Consider the following 25058-nt stretch of genomic DNA (forward strand, 5'->3'; position numbering starts at 1 on the left):
CCCCAGTAAGAATGTCAAAGTCCCTTGCTTGGGGTGCCTGGGTGGCTCAGCAGGTTAAGCCTCTTCCTTCAGCTCAGGTCCTGATCTCAAGGTCTTGGGATCAAGCCCCGCATCGGGCTCTCTGCTCAGAGGGGAGCCTGCTTCCTCCTCTCTATGCCTGCCTCTCTGCCTACTTGTGATCTCTCTCTGTGTCAAATAAATAAATAAAATCTTAAAAAAAAAAAAGTCTCTTGCTTGCATTTTTCAGATGCTTGCTTTCTTAGTTTCTGGAACAGATGCGATGCTGTATTTACATAGTTCAGAAGTCAGAATGCTATAGAAAGAGATTTATAAAAAAACACCTCAATCCCTTTCTCTGCAGGATTGCGGTCTCTCTCTTCCCTTAGCTGACATTGAGTAACTTTATCTTTTTCCAACCATTCTTAATGCGAGTGCAAGCACTGTGTGTGTGTGTGTGTGTGTGTGTGTGTGTGTGTGTATTTGTATGCCCCTTACTTACTCAAAACATAGCCAACCGCCCATACTGTATCATGCCTTGGCTTTTCCCCTTACCAGTATGTTCAGGAGCTCTTTCCATACCCTCACACAGAGAGCCATTTCATTATGATATATATGATTTCACACTTGCGCAGAGGGGTACCCTGGGATTCGCCGTTCCTGGCTCTGGAGAATGGATTCTTCAACTGTCAAAAATTCTGTGAGCCAGTGGACAGCATGTTGGTAGCTTGGAACTGGCCTGGTTGGAAGTATTTGCGAACAGCAGAAATGGGCGCCCTCCTTAAGCCCGGGCTTCCCCTCTTGGAGAGCTGCTTGTTAAACATTAATTGTACCGCGCCCGCTGAGTGGCTACCCCAGGGCTTCGCGGACCAGCCTGCTCTACCTGGAGCCTTGGGTGTTTTCAATATTCTGTTTTTCATAAATGGTGCTTTAGGGAATATCCATTATCTGCCTGGAGAGGGAAAGGGGACTTTTCCTGCTGTTATCAGCCATTGTGGCCTTGGAGCAGCTGTGTTGGCATATCCAGGGGCTTAGTTGCAATGCCCGTTCTCAGGCCCCACCCCAGAACTACAGAGGCAGGCAGGGTCTGTATTTTAAGGGGCCGCTTGGGGTGCACCAGCACTGAAACCCTTGCAAAGTCGCCCCCAACCATCTTGCCTGGGCCGCGGCTGAAGGTGGGGCCCGGAGCACAGGGGCGCACCCCCTCACTCCTTCTCCCATCACAAATGTGGGAAGCATTTTGTTGCTGTCTGTGTTCAGGACTTCTCCCTCGGGTGAAGAAAGACCCTTTTGGGGCACAGTCGTGAAACCTAAGCATTTGGCCCAGAACTTCTGTAGAACTGGTCTGGGGGACCCACCCAGGGCTTCCTGGTGGGGGCGGTGGGGGGCGGTCCTGAAAAAGCAGGAACCCCCAGGTTACCTCTGTGTGTGTGTGTGTGTGTGTGTGTGTGCGCGCGTGTGTGTGGCCCGAGAGTGGATGTGAGGAAGGAGGAAGGGGCACGTTGAGCGCCGCCTGCTGGCGAATGGAATGGGGTGCCCAGGCTTGGTGGGAACAAGAGAGAAAAGGAAATAATGGTGACATTGCAGGCGGGTTGCAGATCCGCAGCGAAGAGACCGTGTTCACGCATGCACACATGGATGCACACACGCACGCCCGGGTGCACACCCTACGGTGAGTGACCGATTTCTGAAGCTGAGGCTGCACCAGGTGGGTCCCCGGAACAGGAGCCTCCAGGTGGAGAAAGCAAAGTCAGGATCTAGGCTCTCGGGGACAGTGTACCCACCTCTACCTGGCCAGGAAGCAGGGGGTCCACCTGTCCGCAGGAGGAGTGGTTAACAGTCACTAGGAACTTGCATTTTCCAAGAGCTGCTCTTGCTTTGTCTGACTTAATCCTCCCTGTAACAGTTCTGTCTGATGTGTGGATTAAATGCTCGGTAAATGCTAGTTGAATGAATCAACCAGCCCTTGGAACTGGATGTAATTACTGCCCGGTTAGCTCTGACTTGATTTCCTGCCACTCTACCCACTTATCGTGCTCCACGCTGCTCCCAGCCTCTCCAGGCACACCTGCCTCAGGACCTTTGCATGTCTGCGCCCGCTGCCTGAACGCTCTTCACCCAGCATCCACGTGGCTGCCTCCTACCCTCCTACCTCTCCCTCAGGCCTGTATTCTAATAGGCCCTTTCCCGTGGGACCTTCCCCAAACACCTTAAAATTACAGTACCCCCCCTCCCTTCCCTCTCGAACTTTCCCCAAATTCCTACTCACATTCTCTATATACTGCTTCCTGAGTGTGTTTGTTGTCTGCCTTGCCACTAGGATATCTGCTCCTTCAGGCAGAGATTTCCGTCTGCTGGCTCACTGCTGTCCCGTGGGTTCCTGGGACAGGGCCCGGGGCAGCCTAGGTGCTCCGTAAATATTTATTCATCACATGCAAGAATTAATTAGCTCCCTTTGGTCAGAGGACGAGACTGAGGCTCTGAGGAATGAGCTGATCCCTGTCCAAGGTCATCCGGCAAATAAATGGCAGAGGCTGGATTCAAGTCCAGGCTGACTCTGGAGCCTGGGGTGTGGGTCCTGAACCCTGGCGGGGGCGGGGAAGTGTCCGACTGGTCCTTTTAGGGCAGTTGTCGTCCGGGGAGGGAATAAGGGAGGAAAACAAATTCTTTTTCCCCCAAAGGCCCTGATTAAGAAGAGAAAAACAACCAGGAATTTAGGAATACAGGCAATGCTGAGCATCTAAAAGTGCGGTTCGAACTTGGGCAAGCCTCGCCTCTTCACCAAGGACAGGATGGTCCTACACAAGGAAGAAGGACTTTGGAGCTCCCGGGGCAGCAGACTGAGGGGGGTCACTACGGGGAAGGTAAGGGCGGGTCAGTGAGGTTTGCTCTCGATTCGCTGGGCGGGTAAGAGTCTAGAGGTGCCTCTGGTGATCTCCTCCTGTCCTTTCTGATAGAGAGGGGAGGGGGGCACCTTTATCAATTTATGTTTAGCTCTTAGGTGAGTAGAGGGACAGCAAAGAGATTTGGAGGTAAAGGCAATTCTGGCAGAAGCCAGAGTGGACTATTTTGAGGTGGCCTGAGCGGCCCCCAGGAGCCAGCTGCAGGTAATGGGGTGACGCATTGGGATGGAGGCCTGGCTGGGACATCATTTTCATTGTGCTTATGCCTCAAGGGATGAGGTGAACTTGTTCTCAGCCTGTGTGTGGGGCTGTCTGCGTGGACCCGTGCCCTGTTGGATGGCCCCGCCCTGTTGGAATCGGCCCGCCCCACCCAGGGTCCTGGGAGTGACCTCTCGGGGCTTAGTCCACACCAGGGACACTCGGTGGTGTTCATGGCTCCGTTAGATGACATAATCAGGGAGTGAATTAACTTCGGCTTTTTTGGCTGTATTTTAAAGGCATGTTTTAAATGGTTTTTTTTACCCCCCCCCTTCGGAGGCTATGCACTCTTCAGAAATTAAATTTAGACTGTGATTTTATTACCCTTTTTATTTAATTTATCCTAACGGTTGCATTCAAGCTGGGAACCAGCTGTTGACTTTGAAAAAACATTGTTCAATTGGAAGGGAGCGTTTTAAAACTTAATGTAATGGCTCTAAGTAATCACTATAGCAATTACACTCCATGGCGCGGCGCGTCACTCGGGGCACAGGCGGGATTGGGGAGGATGCTCAGGTGGGCAGAGGGGAGGCTTAGGCAAGAGGCAGGCATGTGGACTTGGGGGGAAGGGGACGCGGGGGGTGGGGGACACGGAAACCTGCCAGCCACACACGCCCGCATGGGGACTGGTGCTAGCATGGAAACCCGTTGGCCAGAGTCCCCCATTCAGCCCAGGCTCCAGACTCCTTTTGTCCCCCGCCAGCCACGGCACCCCTACCAAGAGGCTTTGCTCTGTCCCCTGCTCCTCGCTGGGAATAGGATAATACGACAGGTTCTGAGGTCGGACACCATTCAGGGGCTTGAGCTGGACGTGCCTTCATGTTAGTCCCTCTCTGCCTTTGGATTTATCCGTCTATTCACTTAAACGCGGTGGCACATTGCAAGGAAAGTGGGCACAAAATATTCCCATCCCTTTATGTGGTTACTTTGTAACCACCAAGTACAAAGTGTATGTGGTGTATGTGGTAAGTCCACATGGTGTATGTGGTGTGTGTGGTAAGGCCACATGGTAAGTCCATGTGGTCAAAATGGACTTACCATGTGGCCAAAATGACTTACCACATACAGCCACTCGGGCTTCTCCCGGCAAGAAATGGAGCCTAGCTCTCTAAATCTTGGATCTGAGCTTGCTTAGGGGATGCCCACAGGGTTGGGTTGCTGATGTTAGTCCCTTCTGTCTGGCGTTAGACCTTCTAGGGAAGAAGGCTGGATGATGAGAGACCCGGTAGAACATGCTTGGGCTGGCCCGCCTGGGGGCCCAGAAGCAGCCGGCAAGCATGCTAGGGACCACCTTAGACCCTCCTGCTCCAGGGAGCCCATCTAGCTAGACCTCCCTAGTCATGCGCTGAACCAAGTGACCATTGGCTGGAACCACTACATTTTGGGACAGTTTGCTCTGCTATAAAAGTAAAACTGAATCCACCACCACTGGGCAAGTATTTAATGGCCCCTGACCCAAGACAGGCATTGCACTTGGCCGTGGGGATGAAGAGCCCCCTTGATCATGGTTTCTGATTGGCTGGTCACCTTTTGCCTGGGGTAGGGAGACCATGCTATGCTTCTGTCCTGCCCTGTTCCACAGATGGCATGGTCCCAGGGTCCCAGACTCAGCTCTAAACCCATCCCTAACATTACCCTGAGATGGGCAGTGGGGACTGTCCATAAAGCTTAGCGTTGATGGCATCGGGCTAATGGAGGGGGTGTGTTCAAACCCTCCTTCTCTGTTCCTCAACATTTGTCATCGTAAGCACTGGTGATAGACGAGACAGTCTACATTCCCGTCCCCTCTCCGTGACCTTCAGCCAATGGACTCAACCCCATTAAGCCCCAACTTTCCTATGTATAAAATAGGGGTGATACTAGCCCACTCACAGGATCACCGTCACATAATAGATTCTCACACAGTGAGAGGCTTGGTGCTGTCACTCCCTGAGTGTCCATCTTTGAAAGGGACTGACTTCATGCCCTCTATGGGTATCCACCACCTGGGGATGGTGTAGGGATGAGAAGTGATGAATGTGTTTGGAGGACTCACCGCTGGGCCTCATGTGTGAAACATGCCCCAGACTCAGCAAGGGTCTGCTCGGTATTGTTATCAACCAATCAGGGTGGGTTACCGGGGAATGCTCCGGGCCAAGGCTAGCTTTTCATCCCCAGGACTGACCACTCGGGGTGCTTCCAGCAGACTGTCCCCCATCCTCCCCACACAGGTGCCTTTGCTTCTGTGTCCATGTGGCCAAAATGACTTACCACATACACCATTTAAGAACTTTTCTTCTTTTCTTCTCACTTTCCTTTTATGGAAAACAAATGGTTGTGGGCGCCTGGGTGGCTCAGTTGTTAAGTGTCTGCCTTTGGCTCAGGTCATGATCCTGGGGTCCTGGGATTAAGTCCTGCATCAGGATCCCTGTTCGGTGGGAAGCTAGCTTCTCCCTCTATCACTCCCCCTGCTTGTGTTTCCTCTCTTGCTGTATCTCTCTCTGTCAAATAAAATAAAATAAAATAAAATAAAATAAAATAAAATAAAATAAAATGGATGGTTTCAGAATGGCAACTAGTTTCTTTTTATTTATTTTTTTAAAAGATTTATTCATTTATTTGAGAAAGAGAGAGAAAGAAAGAGCATGAGTGGGGTAGGGGAGAGGGAGAGGGAGAGACAATCTTGGGCAGACTGTGAGCTGAGCGTGGAGCCCGAGTGGGGCTCCATCTCACGACCATGAGATCACGGTGTGAGCTGAAACCAAGAAGAGTCAGATGCTTAACCCAATGGACCACCAAGCACCCCTCAGAATGGCAACTATTATTCGCCGATCGATTGGTAATGTCTGTCCGGAGTCAGGAAAGGAGAGCTTGCCCCACAGGGCTGGGTGGGAGGAAGTGTCATGATCCATTAGTGATGCCTGCAGGGGAAGGGTGGAGTGTGTTTGGTGCTGCCCCAGACTGCTGGTCCAGGGGCCTGCCTGGCAGCAGGGAAGCAAGAACTCAAGGATGTGCCACGGACAGAGGAAGCTCCACTCTGCTGGGGACAGGAAGAAATGCCCCAGGGGCGCCTGGGTGGCTCAGTGAGTTAAAGCCTCTGCCTTCGGCTCGGGTCGTGATCCCAGGGTCCTGGGATCGAGCCCCACATTGGGCTCTCTGCTCCACGGGGAGCCTGCTTCCTCCTCTCTGCCTGCCTCTCTGCCTTCCTGTGGTCTCTGTCTGTTAAATAAATAAAATCTTAAAAAAAAAAAAAAAAAAGAAAAGAAAAGAAATGCCCCAGAAGACACCCCCCCACTAGTCCCCGCTGGGAAGGGCAGTCCTATGGGTATCCTGGGATATTAACTTTCCAGTTACTTTTGCTGCAGCTGCTTTATCCCCAGGTCTCCTGAATGGAATCAAAGGCCACCCCGAGAGACGGTGGCAGACGATGGCCATAAAAGTTAATGTCCTGAGAAATAGCCTGGAGGCTGCAGCCTCCAGGAGAAATAGCAACTTTAATACAAAATAAAAACAAAGCCAGGCCAGGCCGTCCAGAGGCTCCAGCAGCTGAGGCCCAGGATGGGGTGGGGGTGGGGGGAACACTCGGACCAGAAGTTACAGCGAGGCCAGGATTGAGGATTTCCAGTCCTGACCCCAGCTCTGCTGTGCAAGTGTGTCCTCACACCAAGGACGTCTCCAACACCAGCTGGGCGTCCTATGACTCAACCGTCCACCCAGAGATGGCGTCAGACTGGGTTAGGGCTCCAGCCCACCAGATGGCCCCTACTCCAAACACCCGTTTGTCCAGTTTGGCACCTGGGCTACTGATTGGCTACCAATTGGACGTTCCCACCAAGCCACGCTCGGGGCTGGTTAGTTTGCTGGAGCCGCTCTCAGAGCTCAGAGGAAACGCGTTACTTACCAGATCACCAGTGTATAAGCAAAGAGTGGAACGATTGAAACGCCAGGCAGAAGAGATGCTTAGAGCAAGGTATGGGAGAGGGCACAGAGCTTGCAGGCCTTATCTGGGCATCCGTCTCCCTGCGTCTCCACAGGGTCCCCAACCCAGGAGCTCTCCTCTGGGTTTTGATGGCGGTTTCATCACATAAGCATGACTGATTAAATTGCGGCTGTTGGTGATTAATTCCATCTCCAGCCCCTTTTCTTCTCTTTGGGGCTCAAGGCGGGGGTTGGGGGGGGAGAGGACTGAAAGTCCCTCAGTCACATGGTTGGTTTCCCTGGCAACCAGCCCCCATCCTCAGGTGCTTTCCCAAAGTCCCCTCATTAACAGGGAGTCAGGTGTGTTGGAAGGGGGTTTGGTCTGCATCTCAAGACACCTTGATTGCTCCTGTTTCTTGGGGCCGGAAACAGGGACAAAGACCAGGCTTATTTCTTACTATAAATCACAATATCCCAGGACGCCTGTTCAAATCATTTTTGGGGGGTACAAGGACCTGGCCTTCGAAATACATGGAATAACACAGGCGTCTCGTGAGGCGGAGACAAGGCGAGAATGTGATGCACTTAGCAAGTTCTTAAAGGCCTGTCAGAAGGAGACCCGTTAAGTAAATTACGGTTACCCATAGCCGTTGAAAATTATGAGACAGATTTACAGACATTGTTATGGCATCTCCTCCCATAAATATTAAGTGTAAAAAGCAGGATGATGAACGCCTTCCTGGTGGTGTCTCCACTTGAAGGGGGGAGGGGAAGTTGGGGGGGTGTCTATTAGCGTCTGCTTGTATTTGCATGACTCTCTCTAGCAGGGGAACCCCCTAAAGTGGTTACAGGGGTCCCCTGTGGGGACTGCCAATGGGGACGGGGTGACTGGGGGACAAATCACATTCCGACTCTACGCCCTCTGATACCAGTTCTATTTATTACCACCGTGATCGCTGCTGGGTACTCGTCTTGTTAATTGCAGGAAAATGTCCCCAGGCGATCTGGATGCCCAACAGGTTCTGGAACCACCAACACCATCCAGGGCACCAGCCCACTCACATGCAACGTCAGTATCGAGTTTGTGAAGAGCCCTGGTCCCCTAAAGGTTATTTATGAGGCCGGGGGTCTGGGTTTCCCTAAGAGGACTCCAAAACCCTGTGGGCAGGAATGATGTGGAGAAATAGCAGAGATCCAATCTTTCCAAGTGAAGGAAGGAAGAAAGGAGCCTGGGATTGTTCTAGGCTGGTTCTGCATGGAGTGATGTCAGGGAGACACAAAAGAGAACGGAGTTCTCCCGCTATTGTGCCGCTGTGTTTCTAATTCTGTTAGTTATCAGGCCTTCTCGTGGGGGTTACTATTGGGTCCCTTGGGGCTTAATCTTCCAGACCTTGCAGCTGCTTGGATGCTGTCCCAGTGAGGTTCCCTGGTGGCTGGTGGCTATTTCCTGGTATTTGGGTGCTCTGATCTGCAGGCCTGCTGGGGTGGGCCTGGGACCTGAGTTGGACTTGCTGGAGTTCCCAGGGCTTAGGGACACTTATGACTCTGGTCTCTTTCTGGGCCAGGCTCTCCTCTCCCTGATTCCTTGGTCCCAATCTCAGGCATGGTCTATCCGTCTCTTCCTCCAGATCCGACCTGAGTAGGATATATCTGAGTCTTTTTTTTTCCCCCCAGAAAAACCCTTTCCCCTTCTTCAAAGGGTTCCATCTGAGAACTTCCAAATTGCTTCATTCAAAACTGTCACAGTCATCTGGGAGAAATGGGGAAGAGAATTATGGGTGGGCAAGCAGGCCCCAGGACAGTGGGCTGCGCTCAGTGATGAAGGAAGTATTCTTGGGGAGAGTGAAACTCTCTGAGCCTTGTCTAGTTATATTGGTAGTTGTCTGTGGTCTGGGGCATCGTGGCCTGTGTGGGGGATTTGCCTGGCATGTCAAAGGCATCTGGTGGTGTTGGTATCCTCAAGGCACAGCTGACTCCATTTCCTCAACTTGGAAAACCTGAGTAGTGGTGTCACTTACAGAGCTGTGTGTAAAAATGGACAACACTGCACCTGGCTGAGTGCAGATAAGTGTTAGCTGAGTTTGGACTTGGGTCCTACTAGGAGAGGGCACGTCTCTGAAGGGACTGGGACTTCCATCCAGACACGCACAGTTCTTTCCTTCTCCTGGCAACCCGACAGGAGCAGGTGTCTATGCTGAGATGGGCACCATGGGGTTGGCAGAAACAAAGACTGGACTCGCGGTTGTAGGTTGTAGGGAGAAGAGTTCTTGGTCTGCACCAGGGTGGGCATTGGAGACCTAGATGCATTCTTGGGTAACTGAAACCTTCCAGGCATCATGGCACCAATGCCTAGAGAGTCAGCCAGTTGGATCTCTAGAGGCTTGCAAGACAGAGACAGTGGTCTAACCCTTTGGATCTGGAGGTCACTACAGCACAACTCAGTCTGCTCCCTTCCACCTTCACTTGTCCCTTTGTTCTGGCTGCCGATCTGGGCCAGCTTCCTTCGCGTGTGTGATCCAGAGTCTCACTGACCTCATGAAAACCCTGTAAGAATTTAGGGTGGCATGTGGAAAGCCCTGGAAAGGAATCTATGTAGCCTTGAGTTAGTTTTGGCCCTTTCCTGGACAGAGCAGTCAAAGTGAACTAAAATAAAGCTGATTTCCTCCCTTCTGGTTCCTTCAAGCTCCTTCATCTTTGGGTCCCTTCAGGATTCATAGATGTGAAGAAATTCCTAAATGGGGACACCAGCATCCAAACTTATCCCCTGAATTGTGTAGACCCAAGCTGGAAGGATGAACGCAGAAGAGATCAGGGAAGAACCACCTTTGAGATGGGCTCTGTAGTTTTTCCCAAAGTTTCTGGAGCAGATGTGTTGAGTGACTTCCCCCCAACTGTCCCCCGCCCCCCCGCAGCCACCAGGAGAGTGAAGCTTCAGTGCCGCCCAGCAGGCACCACCTCATTTACATGCTGCAGAAACAATTTTTGTGAATTTAATTAATCACAGTTTATATGCTAATAACCCTCAAAATATTTTTATGGGTAAATAATGGTTATTCCCCACTGTGGGGGGAATCCGTTGATTCTAGTGTTCATTTATATTTTATTTCTCATTGTGTGATTAGAGAGTGAGGCTGATGTCTACCATCATGATAGGAGGAGAGAGGAGTGATTTTCATTTCACAGATGAGGCCTGGAGAAAGTCGGCTCTTTCTGGTCGATGATTGATGTCAAGTTGGGACAGCTGGAGAGCCCAATCCCCAACTTTTACTTCTGGGTCTCCTGGTATGACATCATGATTATAATTCTACTATACTCATTATCATCACTATTACTTCCACCACTACCATTATCACTGCTTAAAACCAGTTTTATCATCACCCTCACCATCCTGCCACCATTATCCCTACCACCATCACCACAGTCATCACCATCATCACCACTACCATCACCGCCATTATCACAATCACTACCACCATCATCACCATCACCAACACCACCAACACCATTACCACTGCCACCAACACCACCACTACCACCACCCTCACAACCACCACCACCACCACCAACAACCACCAGCATCACAACCATCACCATCATTACCACCATGACCATCACCAATGCCACCACCATCATCACCACCACTAACACTGTCACCAGCATCACCGTCAACACCATCATCACCACCATGACCACCACCACCACCATCGCTACCATGATAACCATCATTGCCACCATTATCACTACCATCATCACCACTGCCAACAGCTTCACTAGCATCACCATCAGCACCACCATCACCACCACCAACCACCACCATCACCATCATCACCATCACCACCACCACCACCATGACCTCCACCATTACTGTCACTATCACTTCACCATCACCACTTCCATCATCTCCCTCATCCCTGTTATCATCACCACCACCACTATCGCCACCATAGTCTTCAACGCCACTGTTGCTATCACCATCATTACTGCCACAACTTAGCATCCCAACCTTAAGTACCATCCTCTGCTTTAGAGATGCTTCTTCATCCCATCCAGAAACCCCAACCTTTTTGGGCCTTCCCTGTCCCACTTTCCCTTTCCCAACATCTCGCCCTTTCACATCGAATCCAGCGCTGAATACCACTGATTCTACCTCCTGCACATCTCTTTGTTATGTTCTCATCTTTACATATATATACATGTGAATAAACAGATATTCTCCATATATATGTTCTCATAATTTCTCAGTTGATCTCCTGCAAAACTGGTCCATTTCTAGCCAGTGTGGTGCTGGAATGTCTTCCTAATATGAAAATCTGACTTCTGTTGATTAAAACTTTTTCTTATGGCCTCTTCCTCATCATTGGTACTCAGCTTGAGTGTTATATAAACTATTTCTGTAGAGAGTAGTCAAGATACTTCATATTGGCTTAAACATTTTTTATTGTAATGTTACTCAGCTATTTACAAACAAAACCAGGTACCACTTATTCTTCATGCAAATTTAATCCACCATTCATTGTAAGATACAGGATTCTTTCAGAGGGAAAAAGTGCTGTCGGTTGTACTTTTTTTTTTTTTTAAGAATTTATTTATTTATTTGACAGACAGAAATCACAAGTAGGCAGAGAGGCAGGCAGAGAGAGAGGAGGAAGCAGGCTCCCTGCCGAGCAGAGAGCCTGATGCGGGACTCGATCCCAGGACCCTGAGATCATGACCTGAGCCAAAGGTAGAGGCTTTAACCCACTGAGCCACCCAGGTGCCCCTGTCAGTTGTACTTGTAAGAGGCCATAGATTTTAAGATGGATCCTGATTTCAGAGTCAAAATGTGACAAAAATTATGTTTTAGACTCAATGACAAAAGAAGTTCCTAAACAGCGATCAGACACACACAAATTAGGAACTATGTACAAATAAAAGTGATAAAATTCAAATTAGTATTGTTTACCTGACATGATTGATGATGTAGTCTTGGTGAAGCTAATTTGCCACTTACTAAAAATGAATTGCTGTTCTAGCCCAGGTTTTCTTGAGTTCTACTGCTTCTCTTATTTTGGGGCTGGGAGAAGTAATCCTCCTACCTTTTTTTCCCTAAGAACCTTCATTGCCAAAGCAGGCCACCGATTGGCCTTTATCTGGCACAAACATATCATTTGTGTATCGGTTCTACATCTCGTTCTACGCTGGTTGTCAGGGGCATGATCCAGAATGTGCTGGTGTCAGGTGAACACACCGTAGTGTTAAATATCCTTGCTGAGGGGCGCCTGGGTGGCTCAGTGGGTTAAAGCCTCTGCCTTCAGCTCAGGCATGATCTCAGGGTCCTGGGATCGAGTCCCACATCGGGCTCTCTGCTCACCAGGGAGCCTGCTTCCTCCTCTCTCTGCCTGCTTCTCTGCCTACTTGGGATCTCTCTCCCTATCAAATAAATAAATAAAATATTAAAAAAAAAAAAAAAACCCTTGCTGAGGGGTGCCTGGGTGGCTCAGTCAGTTAAGCGGCTGCCTTCAGCTCAGGTCATGATCCCAGAGTCCTGGGATCGAGTCCTGCATTGGGCTTCCGGCTCCACGGAGAGCCTGCTTCTCCCTCTCCTGCTTCTCCCTCTCCCTCTGCCTGCTGCTTTGCCTACTTGTGCTCTCTATCTCTCTGTCAAATAAATCAATAAAATTCTGGAAAAAAAAAAAATCCTTGCTGAGCACTCATAAATCCCTAAGTATAAATCGGCAAATTCTCGGGGATTCTTTAATGACACTTTTAGACACTGGTTGTCAAGATAAAGTCTCCATCTCTAGTGTGACCAAGCCCTGTCTCATTTCCGGCTCTGTCCTGTGCTCTGCTGCGGCCACAACCCGCTCCTTGCTGGTCCTGGACACCATGCCCTCCTCCGTTTCCTGGTCTTGGTGTTTGCAGTTCCCTTTATCTGGACGGCTTTCCCCACCTTGTCTGTATGGAAAGTTCTTCTGCACTCTTGATGCGCCATCTGCGGCTCAGTGAAGGCTTCTCTGACATCTCAGTGGGGGAATCTGGGTTTTCCGGGTCGGAACATTGGCCTCATTTTACAATCCCTTGAGAATGCGGACTTTGTCTGTGTGATGCTTAATACAGCGATGGGTACAGATGAGAGACGAGAGAGATGGAGTGAAGAATTTCCGTTTTTCCTTTATTACAAAAGTTATGCGTGTTTGCACCCGAACTCCAGCCTCTTCTCTTGTCCTCTGTTACCTTTGCCAATGCCCGTCCAGCCCCTTCCTCCCTCCCTGTCCTTTCTGACCTGTCCCTACACACCCTCCGTGTCCTTCCAGATTCTCTCTGAGTCCCCTCGGGCTCTGTCTGTCCCTCTGTCTCTTGCTCTATTACAGAATCCCTGCAAGGTTACATTAGCTCAGACATCCCTGTCTTGGCTGGAGCCGGCTAGCAGAGCTGGGGGTCCCCGAGGGCCGTGGGGTGCGCATAGGCATAGACCGTCTCTCTGGGGAAGAGAAGGGCACCCCAGGGATGCCTCAGAGAGCGGAGGTGAGGGTAGCCCTCTGGGGAGCAGGGGTGCCCCTTCCTAGAGACTTTCTAGGTTCCTTCTTACAGATGCTGAATCCCTCCCGAGACTCAAAAGGGTCAACGAATGCAGAGAGAGCTACCTCGCCCCTTTGAGCCTCCGCTGTCCATTACTGAGAGGGGGTGATGGTAACACAGGGGTCTGGCAGGGCTGCGGGGAGACATGGGAAGAGCACATGTGTGATGCCGCTGGGCACCGTGGCCGACATAGGATGTGCTCAACGAACACAAGCTTCCTATCGCCGTTTGTCCACTGCCTTTGGAAATAAAAAGGCTTTTTGTGTCTGAAAGCGTTGGAGGAGAAAGTAAGAAATCTGGGTTCTAGCCCCCTTTCCACCATGGTAGACTTTGGGCATAGGACGTCACGTCTCTGACATGTCATTCTCTCATCTGTGCTGGGAGGAGGAGGAACAATAAAGCCAAGGGGCTTCTCAAAGTTTTGGGAAGACGGACTGCAACGAGCTAGCATTTGAGAAGAGATGATCCTGGCGCATGGCCAGCGACAACTAGCGCAATTGCTGCGTTCCAGGCGGGCCAAGTCCGATCTGCTCTCCCCTTTATTTCTAGGCCATCGGCAAGAACTTTTCCACCAACATGGGGGGCATCGTTAAAGCAGAGGGCTTTTATTTTCCTGACCAGTTGCTTGGGCACTCACCTGCCTTTTTTGTTTGTAACCTTTTTCTCAAGGTTTTTGCTCCCCGCCCTGACCCTGGATGATCTCGGAACCCCAGAGGATTTCTTGGTTCCAACGGGAACCTGTCCGCCTCCAAGGCAGGCACAGCAAGGACAGGAGTCTGGTTGGTCCCTTGTCGCAGCTGCTTCCTTCCTGGTCCTGAAGCGGTCGCCGGGCAGGCTAGGTTTTGCATGGCCTCCTGGATGCTCCGTCCTGGACAGGATGCCCACTGGGAGAGGAGGATGCAATTTCTTTAGTGCTGCATGTGGCCGAGAGTTACACGAACTGGACCCCAGTGTTCCGTGTCGATGGCCCGTTCATAGACACAGTCACGTTTTGGGTGTAAGCTGGACCTGTGAGCACTTTATTTTTTAATTTTTTAAAAAAAGATTTTATTTATTTATTTGGCAGGCAGAAATCACAAGCAGGCAGAGAGGCAGGCAAGGGGTGGGGAGCAGGCTCCCTGCCGAGCAGAAAGCCCGATGCGGGGCCCGATCCCAGGACCCTGAGATCATGACCTGAGCTGAAGGCAGCGGCTTAACCCACTGCGCCACCCAGGGGCCCCTATTTTTTAATTTTTTAAAGATATATTTCTTTTAGAGAGAGAGTGTGCGGTGGGGAGGGACAGATAGAGGGGGAGAGAGAATCTCAAGCAGGCTCTGCGCTGAGTGTGGAATCCAAAATGGAACTTGATCTCAGGACCCTGAGATCGTGACCTGAGTTCAACAGATTGCACCAGCCAGGAACTCCAATGAGCACCTTAAATATTATTGCTGCCTCCTGCTTCCCCTTTGACATAATTACCAGATAGCTATTTGGACCTAATTATTATTATTATTTTTAAAGATTTTATTTTTATTTATTTGACAGACAGAGATCACAAGTAGGCAGAGAGGCAGGCAGAGAGATGGGGGCCGGGAATCAGGTTCCCCGCTGAGCAGAGAGCCCGATTCAGGGCTTGATCCCAGGACCTTGAGATCATGACCTGAGCCGAAGGCAGAGGTTTAACCCACTGAGCCACCCAGGTGCCCCTTGTACCTGCCCTTCTATTGAAGGCCCCCCTTAGTGATTGCAAAATGTCATCTCTTCCTAGCCATAGTGTGCTATAACTGGCAGCAGAGGACTTCTTTCTCTAAGTAAAGTTGAGGGAGGAATCCACATGTTTGATATTCTCCATTAGAATCCTATGACACTCCTACCAATGGAGGACAGAGTACACTGCATTGCTCACAAGGTAAAAAGTGTGGTCTAGACCTAAGACAGAAGCAGTACCTGTACTGGAAAAAAGACAGAAATTGTATCTGTGGTGGAAATCAATGGCATTTGCCCGATTGCCCCTTTAACCCTCAAAGAACCTCAGTTTTCTTTTTGGGAACCATTCCTGCCCCCTGGTCTTCATCTGTGTGGTTTGGGCCAGGCTGAGCCTATTTCTGTTCTCAAGGGGTAGGAATCTAACCCTGTTCTAGCCAGAGGACTGAAACTCCTTGGTTGGAGTGACCGGTTCAAGGGATCCGCACATGACCCAGATAGGGCCAGTGAGAGCCCCACTTGAGATTTTGGCTAGAACAATGGGATGAGAAGCACCCTTTTTCTGTTGGGAATGGTAAGCAGGCAAGACAGAAGCTTGAAGTAGCCAGGATTCTCTCTTAACCAGCAAGAGGACAAAGCCAGATTGAGAAAGAAGTCAACTCTGCAGCGAGCCAAGCCAAGACATAGAGAGATGCTTAAATAATTTTTTGAGCACCTTGATCCAACTATGCCTGAAGCCAACACTAGTAATGGTCTTTCATGAGCCAGAACATACCTATTTTCTCTTTAAGTCAGTTTGAGTTGACTGGTGATTTTGGTCATTTAGTGTAAGAGTGTTACATTAGACCGGAGACATTACCCTAAAAGACAGGGAAACAGGCAGGCAGATGATCTCTGATAATTAAGAACTTCTTCCCACCTCTTTACAGGGGAGAGCCACCCCACCCCTCCCTGCTGCTTGTGGCTAATACAGCCAGGCAGGCTGCAAATATTACAAAACGTCTGGGGGAAACGGCATTGTTCCCAATTTATGTTTTTGCTTCCTTTCCTGTCTCCTGCATTTTCACTTTTATTTAAGGCTGTGTTCAATGTTGTAATTACTTTTTTAATCGGTAACGTCTGAGTCTGGGGCGTGTGGCTCCCCGCCATCGGGAGGCCCGGCCCCGTAAACAAACACTGGCACTTTAGCTGGAGGCTCCCGCTGAAATATTGCCCTAAATAAATAAAAGGCAAATTAGATATTGGAAAATAACTTTAAATTACATTTGAATTCTTGGGGAATTACATATTACATCTGCATTCAGGACAAATGGGTTTACCGTGAATAATCCGTCTCGAGTGAGCGCCTGGGAGAGGAGAGAAGTACTAGGCGCTGGGAGAAGGGAGAACCACAGCAGGGCTTTCCAAGGATAGCGAGTGAGGCATCAAACAGAGGGGGCTTCTTGAGGGGGGACGGCTGGTGTAAATCCTCAGAAACCTTGGCTCTGCCTGTGGGATCTGCCAGAGAAACGGGGAGTCCCTGGAAGGAAAGCCACTAGGCTAATTGAACTGGGTGATTCTCCTGGGCGTGGAAAGGGGATGCTGACATTATTATGTCCTTGCTGTGTACTGGGTGCCCCACAAACAGGCAGCTAGCTAGAGTGGTTGCCAACTTCGGTGACAGGGATCTGGGTACCGATGCCAGTGTTCTCGCTGTGCTGACCAGTAGGGAGATACTCGGCATCAGGGGACTTCCGTCTCCTGACTTGGTCACTGAAGAACTTCAGGGCTGCGAGGGCTCTACGTCTTAATAGCAAGGGCTTGGCATCCGTCTGATTTGGGTTCCAATCCCAGTTCTGCCCCTTCCCACCAGGTGCCTTTGGCCAAGCCGCTTCCCTCGCCAGGCCTCGGTTTCTCCGTCTGTGGAATGGGGATCGTGCCCATAGGAGCTGGTCTCCAGGAGCTGCCAAAGGATGTTGCTTGCTTCGCGTAATTGCGTTCACCGAATGGTAATGAATATAATTCAGTCTTGTTATCTGTACGACGGTCTTGTGTAACAGGATGTTAAAATCGAGATTCCAATTAGGCACCGAGATAAAATAGATGTGCCGTTGCGAAGTGAGGTGTCAATTCACTAGAGGCCGACGCTTGGAAAGGTGTAGCCCAACTCCCAACCCCCTGTGCCTGCTCCAGAAAGGGGAGGGACTTGAGCCCGGTGAGTTCAGGGATCGGTAAGGAGAGCCTGGCTGGATTCAGCCCCTTGTACCCCCCACCCCCGTAGAGGACACCCTTGGTGGGGAGCCTTCCCTGTCACCTGCAAACAGCCATCCTGTTTGACCTCCACGCACAACGCTGCCCGCCCCTTGGCGGCGTCCTGACCCATGTTTGTTCGTGGAACGTGTTGCTGGGCTCTGCTGGCCTCTGTGTTCATCATTCTCCGTCCTCAGCCTGCCCCTTTCCTAGCTCGGGGGCTCTCGGCCAGCTGTCCCGCCCTCCAGAATCATGGAAGCAGACTCTTCTAGAACAGCTAAGGAACGGGGAGCCCGAGACGCTTGATCTTGGGATTGTGAGTTCAAGCCCCACATGGGGTGGAAAGATTACCTAAAAATAAAATCTCAAAAAAAAAAAAAAAAAAAAAGTAAAAGCAGTCTCATTACCCCAAGAAGATGTCATCACCCCTTAGCGGTCACTCCCCAATCCTCCCCATCTTCCCCTGTCCACCCCCCACCCCGACCCCTAGCCATAGGTCACAAGTAATCTACCTTTGATCTCTGTAGATTTGGCCATTCTAGAAATTTCACATGAATGGGACCATCAATACGGGGTCCTTTGAACCTGGGTTCTTTCACTGAACATCTTGTTGTCAAGGGTTATCCAGTCGTAGGATGACTCAGCAGCTCGTTTTTGTTGTTGTTGCTGCTGAGTCGTATTTTATTATACGGATATACCATGTTTTATTTATTCCTTCACCAGCTGATGGAAATTCGGGCTGTTTCCATTCTTTGGTTATCGTGAATTCTGCTGTTGTAAAGATTCCTGTACAGGAATTTTTACAAAGATTATTTATTTATTTGAGAGCAAGAGAGAGAGACAGAGAGAGCACAAGCAGGAGGAGCAGCAAAGAGAAACCAACTCTCCACTGAGCAGGGAGTCCAACGTGGGGCTTGATCCCAGGACCCTGGGATCATGACCTGAGCCAAAGGCAGACACTTAACCTACTGAGCCACCCAGGTGCCCCTCTATGTTTAGCATTTTGAAGACTGTTTCCGAAGTGGCCACACCATTCTACGTTCCCTCTGGGGGGTGGGAGTGTCCCTACCCCTTCACATTCTCACCACTGTCTATCTTGCGGATTTTAGCTTAGCTGGTGGGTGTGAGACAGCCTCTCCTGGTGGTGGTGTTCAGCATCGTCCCCAGGGATAATGTTGAGCCTCTTTTCACAGCCTTCTTGGCCCTTTGTCTATCTTAGTTTGCAGAAGGGTCTATTCAGATTCTTGGCCCATTTTAAAAATTGGGTTATTCGTGTTTTTATTATTGAGTTGTGAATGCTCTTTACATATTGTAGGTACAAACTAGCGATGGAATTGATAGCCTTTTCCTCCCATTCTGTGGGTGGTCCTTTCTCTTTTCTAATTAAAAATTTTATTTTTATTTATTTTTAAATTTTTTCTGTCATCTCTCCATGGGGCTCGAACTCACAACACCAAGATCAAGAGTCGCATGCTTTTCTGTCTGAGCCCACCAGGTGCCCCTTCCCTTTTTAGATGGTGCTCTTTGAGGTACAATGTTTTTAATTTTGATGAAGTCGGATTCATCCAGTTTTCTTTTGTTGTTTATGATTTTGGTGTCCCAACTCAGATCCAAATCCAAGACCACCACGATTTTCTCTTACGTTTCTTTGAAGCATTTAGGTCGTTTTAGCTCTTACATTTAGGTCTTTGATCCATTCTGAATGATTTTTGCACGTGGTGCAAGAAGGCAGTTCAACTTTGTTCACGCTTTTGCATGTGGATTCTGGTTGCCCCAGGACCATTTGCTGGAAAGACTGTTCTTTGTCCATTGAATGGACCAGCACCCCAAATCCATTGGCCATAGACATAGGGGTTTATTTCTGGACTCTCAGTTTGGTTCCACGGATGTACAACGTCAATACCATAATGTCTCCATCACCGTGGCTTTGTAGTACGTTTCGAAAGAGGGAGGCTGATTCCTCCAACTTCGCCGTCTTTTTCGGGAATGTAAGACTGTATTCTGGGTTCCTTGAATTTCCATGTGAATTTTCAGATACACTGAGTCAGCTGGGTTATTGACAGGGATTGAGTTGAAACTAGATCCCTTTGGGAATTCTCGCCAAGGTGGGGGAGCTCTACTAAGTCTTCTGATCTATGAACATGGGATGTCTTCTTATTTCTTCCAGTCTTCCTTAATTTCCTTCAACAGTGTTTTGTAATTTTCAGAGTGTCGTAAGTTTTGCGCTTTTAGTTACATCAGTGTTCTTTTATTTTTTTATTTTTTTTTTTTTAAGATTTATTTATTTTGACAGAGAGAAATCACAAGTAGACAGAGAGGCAGCCAGAGAGAGAGAGAGAGAGTAGCAAGCTCCCTGCTGAGCAGAGAGCCCGATGCGGGACTCGATCCCAGGACCCTGAGATCATGACCTGAGCCGAAGGCAGCGGCTTAATCCACTGAGCCACCCAGGCGCCCACATCAGTGTTCTTTTAAAGCTCCCTCGATGATTCCAGTGTGCCGCCAAGATTTCATGGTGATGTCAGGGGCGAACATGCCTCCAGCGCTTTTATGCCAGGCCCTGTCTTATCTCAGTTATTCCTTAGAATAATCCGAGCGACTGCAGAACCCCAGGGCTTTTTATAGGTGAGGAAGTTGAGGCTCACTTGACACACAGCCAGCAAGGGATAAAGCTAAGATCTCTGCTCCCGTCCACGACTCCAAGCCTGGCCTCTTACCCTCCTGCATGGAAGTTCCCCACCTTTCTAAGCACAAACATTTCAAAGCACCCCTAAGTCATTACACACACAGTTCCTCTTGCCTGAAACCCTCCCGTCCTCCTCCTACTCCATTTTAGCCTTTGGTAACTTCGCTCAGACTTTTGTACTTTTCAATTCTCAGTTCGGTGTCCCCTCCTTTCAGTGGCTTTCCCCGAGTGTCTCCTTATCGCTCTGCGAGGGAATGAAGCTGTCTCTCTTGGACGGGGCTCTCTGTGCTGCTGGACCTGCCTCTGCCACAACACGTATCCTGTATGACGATCGACAGTGTGGCCGCTTCAAAACGCTCATCCCTCTGCTTGAAGGACGTCTGGCTTGTGGTGCAAATGATAATGTGTGGCTTTTAAGACTGCGTCAACCGTGGCCATGCAGCTTCTGCTGTGATCTCTAGAAGTATTGCTCTAGGAGCCCTAAGCCATCCTGAGGGACATCTAAGCACCCTGTGACTTCCCTGCTCTAGAGGCACATGTTAAAGGCTCTGGGTGACAGTCTCAGTTCAGCCTTTTCTTTAATGCTAGCAGCATGGGCACCAGAACTGGGAGTGAAGAAACCACTGAGGAAATGGATCCTTCAGTCCGCTTTCATTCAAGTCGCCCCAGAGGAAGCCTCAGATATCAGGGAGCAGAGACAAGCCATTCTGACCCTGCTTTTTCTGTATTGCTGGCCCGTACACTCCACCACCCTCCTAGTTGTTGCTCGGCGCCTCTATGTTTCAGAGTGGTAAACCACGTTGCGGTAGATAACCATAGCAACTGGCTTGTGTGTCTGCCTTTTCCCACTAGATTGTGAACTCTTTGAGGTCAAGACTGCATCCAACGCCTCTTCCTATTACTTCTTCCCAGCACAGGGCTGACCCAGGATTGGTGCTTCTCAGGGTGTGTTGAGTAAAGGAATAAAATCATGTATGACCTGTCCCACTAACATGGCAGCCATGTGCCATCTTGAACCATGGGGAGGGATACGCCCACACCCGGAGCTCCAGGATTTTCTTTTTAGGGATTTATCCTTTAGGTACCCGTTTACACTCCCAAAGGAGTACACACAACGAGGTTCACCTCAGTGCTCTTTGTAAGAGCCAAAGTATCCATGAAATCATTTATAAAAAGTGTTAACAGGAACGGGAATTGTCGTGTCTGGGAATGGAGCTGAATTTTCACGAGCTATACGATAATACTTTCTGAATTTTGAAGTATGTATTCTATTACCTCTTCTAAAATAAATATTAATGTATGTGCTGCCCAGTTTGACTTGGAACAGAATTAATAATCTTCTTGAAATGGACTCCATTTTAAAAAATAAATACATTTCTTGGGAAAGGAGCACTTACTTTGGTATCCCACATGGAAAATTGGGGTCATTTGCCCTACAGAGGAGATAATCACGAGAAGAACAGCGTTAGGAACGGAGAGCATTTTGTAGGCTCAGTAACATGTTCTGTTTTCTCCTGCAGGCTTTGAATCTGAGGCCAGCCACTTATTTATTGATCAAGGAGATGAGCAGTGTCAGAGAGCTGTGAAAGGCGTATCCCCCCAGGCTGAGACCAGATGGTTGGGATCATGGGACCAGTTCTGGCCGACGGCCCGCGAGTGTCCGCAATCGTTGTTGCTTTGGGGTTGTGACAGTTAAGTGTTGGTGGTCCTCTTCAATCTCTCTTCCGCTTGGAGGCCATGTGCTCCAGAAATCAGAGCTCCAGACTTTGCATGGAGAATCGGATGGTGTTGGGGTTTGCTGAGATCACGGTTGGCTGGCTTCCTCTGTGGCTCGGCGTAAGCTTTTCTCACTTGCAGAGTGCGTGGCCCACCCGTGGGGAAATACTGTCTACGAAGATCTGTATCAGAAGAGCAGAACCACATCCCCTTCCCAGCTGGGCCCCCTGTTTTCTTCTTCCTTCTATTCTCGTCCTCCTGTTCCTCTTCCTCACTTCCCGGCACATCCCACTAACATCCCAGCTCTCACTCCTCACCATCACTCTGGGCTTTACTTACAGACTTGTAGTCTATTCAGCTTCAAAGAAACCTCTGCATTATTTTAGTCAGGCCAGCCCCCTAGTGGGAGTCACCTCTCCGCACCTCGGATGGCATCTACTTGCATACCTGCCGGGACGGGAGGCTCACTTCCTCTCAAAGTGGTTCCTTCCCCCACGGGGCAACACCATCCGGGAGGAGCTTCTTGGGATTCATTGAATAACACTTGCACCCCTGGCCCTTGCTACTTGTCCCTGTTAGAATGCCACAGAATTGCTGTCCCTGGCCCAGCCTTTCAGAAGCCCGGGGCCCCTCGAGATTTCTCTTTCCCAGCTAGTGTTTTCCAGGGTGCAAGGAAGACATATGCCCTGTGGGGGCTCCTGGCAATGTGCCCTGTGGTGGCCAGGAGTCTCAGTCCAAGACTCGGATGTGTAAAGATGCTGGTTTTTCTTTTCTTGTCCTTACTTTTCTTTTTAAAAAAGATTTTATTTATTTATTTGACAGAAAGAGAGAGAGAGAGCACACAAGCAGGGGGAGTGGCAGGCAGAGGCAGAGGGAGAAGCAGGCTCCCCATGGAGCAAGGAGCCAGAGGCAGGGCTCAATCCTCGGACCCTGGGATCGTGACCTGAGCTGAAGGCAGGCAGTTCACAGACTCAGCCACCCAGGCTCCCCGAAATGCTACTTTCTTTATCCATTCACTTAAAAAAAATTTTTTTTAAAGATCTTATTTATTTATTTGACACACAGAGAGAAAGGTCACAAGCAGGCAGAGAGGCAGGCAGGCAGAGAGAGGGGGGAAGCAGGCTGCCCGCTGAGCAGAGAGCCCGATGATGCAGGGCTCGATCCCAGGACCCTGAGATCATGACCTGAGCCGAAGGCAGAGGCTTGAACCACTGAGCCCCCCAGACACCCCTTTATTCATTCACTTTGTCATAAGTTGTCATTTGAGCTCCGTTCCTCTGGGTGGTGGGAAACAAGTCTCTGTTCATTTAGATTTGCTTTTTTGCCTTGGGGTTGCCTTTAAGGTCTGTTTGGGGGGGGGGGATTCAAGGGTTTGGATGGAGAAGGCAACTCATCATCCACTGAGATTCTCCCCAGGTCCTTGGAGGACGGGCCACACGGGCTGCGCTGTGGGACATACAAGGCTCCCATCCAAGTGTGAGAACAGAACTGCTTCTCGCCACCCCTTTGTGCTAACCTCCGGGTGTGTGGGGATCGGAAGGGGGGGATGCTCCATGTCACACGCAACGAGAAGACACAGGGAAGCCCGTGAGCCTTTCGAAGGCTGCCCGTGGTCCTTCCCCGATGCTCTCATTGCTCCAGAGTCTGGGACCCACTCTGCTGCTTCTCTCTGTGCTTGCATGTGGGGGAGGGGTTCCACGAACCTTTCTCAGCCTGGATGCCCCATCAAGCCGGGGGCTCAGACTCTGCCCAGGAATGGCGGTAGCTGAGATGCCATGGGAGGTCCTCAATCCGAGGGATTTTTTCCACCAACTTTTGAACATACATAGCCTGTTGACACGGTAGGTGTGCACACGTGTGCAGTTGAAACAAAGTGCAGAAGTCATAGACTATGTATAAGTTCCTTAATGTATATGAAAACTCCCCGCCCCTGCCCCCTAATCCACTGAATATAAGCTTCTTGTACTAACCCCACGGGGGGATGGTGCTGGGAGACCTATCTCCCTGCCTCTTTACTTGTCACAAGCAATAAGGAGCTCGTTGCTTCCAACACTTTCTTGGGTCGTGTTCAATTTAATGCACCCCAAATGGTGAACCCCTGGAGTCAGGTTACAGAGGCAAGAGCTGCCTACGCCCCCCCAACTTGGGGCTCAGCCAGGGCCCCTTTCTTGGGGACACAGCGACATCACACATTCCCTTTGCATCCTGTCTAATCCTTCGTCCCCAGTTGTGGTGCTGGGGGAGGGCGGTGCCGGACACCTTACATACCCAATCTCGCCATTCTCACAAAGACCCCCTTTTTCAGTTGTGAGTGAAACGGAGATCCCGGGACGTGAAGGGTAGAGCAGAGCCAGGATTCAAACCCAGATGGTGTCTGTCTCCGGAGCTAAGAGTCTTCTATCTAAACCCCCACTTCTCCAGGCAGCACGTGTGGGGACCATCATGCTGCCAGGGTTCTGGGGCCCAGAGAGGACTCATGGAGAGGTTCGAGGCAATAAAGCCACGATCACATCCTCTTAACAGACACTCAAGGGCTCCCTCTGCTTCAAGGGCCTCAGAGCGCGTGTCCTCAGTCTCTCCTTCTAAGTGAACAACAGACAGCTCTTGTATCAATTACGTAAATATTTATTGAGTTTCTCCTATGTTCCAGGCATGGCAGGGAGGGCCGATGGTTCAGCAGCGAATGAGAAAACTGCCCTTTGCAGAACTAACATGTCTCTAGGCAGAAATAGACAAAACTCCCAAGCATACGAATACACAAGGAGATTGTTTAAACAAAACAAAACAAAACAAAAAACTTCAACAGAGTAAGTGTGAAGATCTAATTGGTTTTATCGAAGGATCCATGAATCAGGAGGCATCCCATCCAGCAAGTGGAGGGAGCAAGAGATGCACGGTTTAGGAAAGGTCGTGGTCCTAAGGGAGGCCTATCATTAAATTCTCAATATTGATCCAGAAATTCCATGTTGTCTAGTTAAAGATCACATTCCTGATGGGTTGAGCATGTACTTAGGTTAGGTAGTAAGTCTTGGTTTGCTCAGATGGCTTAAGCGACTCCATTTGGGGGAGGTGGTGTTCTTTTTATTTTATTTTATTTATTTTATTTGACAGAGAGAGAGATCACAAGTAGGCA

General features: G+C 49.8%; 1 long non-coding RNA gene across 1 annotated transcript; it reads left to right on the forward strand.

Moving 5' to 3' along the window:
* The first annotated feature begins 1572 nt into the window (after positions 1-1572).
* LOC132027182 (uncharacterized) lies at positions 1573-21429 on the forward strand. The gene is made up of 4 exons (XR_009407079.1): positions 1573-1669; positions 2679-2861; positions 17150-17285; positions 20425-21429. It is a non-coding gene; the product is annotated as an uncharacterized LOC132027182 (long non-coding RNA).
* Positions 21430-25058: the final 3629 nt, after the last annotated feature.

The sequence above is a fragment of the Mustela nigripes genome, chromosome 11 (genome assembly GCF_022355385.1).
Source record: "Mustela nigripes isolate SB6536 chromosome 11, MUSNIG.SB6536, whole genome shotgun sequence".
In the NCBI taxonomy this organism is placed as follows: Eukaryota; Metazoa; Chordata; class Mammalia; order Carnivora; family Mustelidae; genus Mustela; species Mustela nigripes.